Below are 2,129 nucleotides of genomic sequence, written 5' to 3' on the forward strand. Positions count from 1 at the left end.
TTACAGTGGACAGTGTGAGTGGGCCTGTGTGTTCCCTGTAGACTTGTGGTTCAGGGTTATTAAAGAAATGAGAGACCTTCCCACTTGTTTATTCTTACAAACTTCAAATATTTCTGTCATAACCTTTCACACTGTAAGATAGTAACTTTGTGTGCGGTCTTTTAACTAAACACTGAAAATATGCAAAGTTCTTTGACTTCCTGTGTTTATCTAAACCTAACCCTTTATTCCTACTGATATTAATGTCATATAGAAGATGCATGATGGCTGGCAATAACGCAGCGACTTGCTTAAAAATGCGTAAATTGGAAATTTGATTAAAGATTCAAATAATTATTAGATTTTTACAATAAAAAAAATCCCCTCCAGACATGTATTAAGACATACAAATAATCAGCTTGGAACAATGTGTCACTGATAATCTCCACGTAGCCCTGAGTCATTTATAACATTTAAGTTGAATCATACACACATTTGGCCTCTGAGACATTACAGTAGTCATGCATTTGGTACAGTAGATTAACAAATGTTCATGCTATTCTTGTATGTCAACGTGTTTCTGCAGAGCCTGGAATTCAAATACAGTACCTGTAGTCCCTTGTCAACACATCTGACTGACATGTTGTGCTTAGGTGGCATTTATGTCTGGTTCCACTTCGGTTCCACAGATCCTCCCAGCTGCAAGGATTGCGGATGGAGGAAATACAGTGTATAAGCCTACTGGAGGGTTCCTTCAAAAAAGCTACCATATAATGAACTGGTCTATAGAAAATAGACTTCTTTATATATTATTGTTAACACCCGCTGGTTGCATTGTTGTCGAGTCATGAAAGTGATCATAAATAAATAAGATAATAATTTATTTATTTACAGAGTTACAGCAACAAGTAATAGCACAATAATCACAAAAACAATATAAACAACTAAACAAGCGTTTAAAGAAGTGCTGTACCTCTGGAGGAAGAGCGGGTCCTCCACTAATCAGAAGGTTGGCGGTTCGATCCCCGGCTCCTCCTCGACGTGTCTGTGAATGTGGGATGTAGTGTAAACTTGCTTTCAGTGTCCGTTTACTTAAAGGGAAAAGTTGTACACATAAATTTAACTTACCATATTCAGTTATGTACAAATTTAAAATTGCACTAAACCAGAAATACTAGATGAATATAACGTCGAGTCTTTGTCAGCTAACTTTGTGTGTACAACAGACAGACACACAGGATGTCCCTGGAGGAGTGCTACCGGGATGACTCACCGTTAGAAAATCCGCATCACTGCAGGTGTGCGTGAATTCGTGTGAGCGCGCGCACGCTTCCCAGGTGAGCCCACGAGACACACCCAATGTACAGCTTGTACTGAACAGGTCACAACTTCCCCTCAACTCCCGCCATCATTTGACTCAGCTGGTTTTTGCAACATTTATATATATGTATATATATATATAAAAACGAACAAAACATAAAGATTTGATAAATTATTCCTGTAGGCGCTTTTGTGTGTTGAGTCTATTGTTAACCCTTATCTAGGTAGGACAACTTAATTTAAACTTTATATCGTCTTTATCACTCTTTTTACATGTTTGTTATAAAATTAAAGCTAGAGGTAGTTGGAGCAGTTTGGTGCCGTGTGAAAACATGTTTATGGGGTAAGCTAATTATTCTCATACGCAACCTTCCCTAAATAAACCCTTTATACTGACCTTGTTATCACCCTTAATGGTATTTTTTGTTATCATACATGTGTAATTAAAGCTTTTAATAGTTAGAATTTCATTCTGTTTCCTTGAAAATAGTGGGTTACCGTGTTTTTCATCAATATTTGCAACTCTGTCTGAATACTCAAAACACACTTTTCACACTGAATGTCGCCTGTGTCCTCTGTGCTGTGGTCAACATCACTCAAGATTTATTGTTGGGGTGGAAAAAAGAGAGACGCCATTATACGCACTGAATGAACTCACTGATCCAATAAGAGTTTTTTGTCATGTAAATTGGCGAAGAGTTGGGCTGCACAGACTGGGCTCAGTTTGAAGTGAGTAAAGGGGAGCTGAAAGTATTCCCATCGGGCTTTCCCTCTGTATCCAAAAACTTATGCAATTCTACTTATTTTGGATTGTTTCTGTTTCCCAACAG

This window comes from Dicentrarchus labrax, unplaced genomic scaffold (assembly GCF_905237075.1).
Source record: "Dicentrarchus labrax unplaced genomic scaffold, dlabrax2021, whole genome shotgun sequence".
NCBI classification, from domain to species: domain Eukaryota; kingdom Metazoa; phylum Chordata; class Actinopteri; family Moronidae; genus Dicentrarchus; species Dicentrarchus labrax.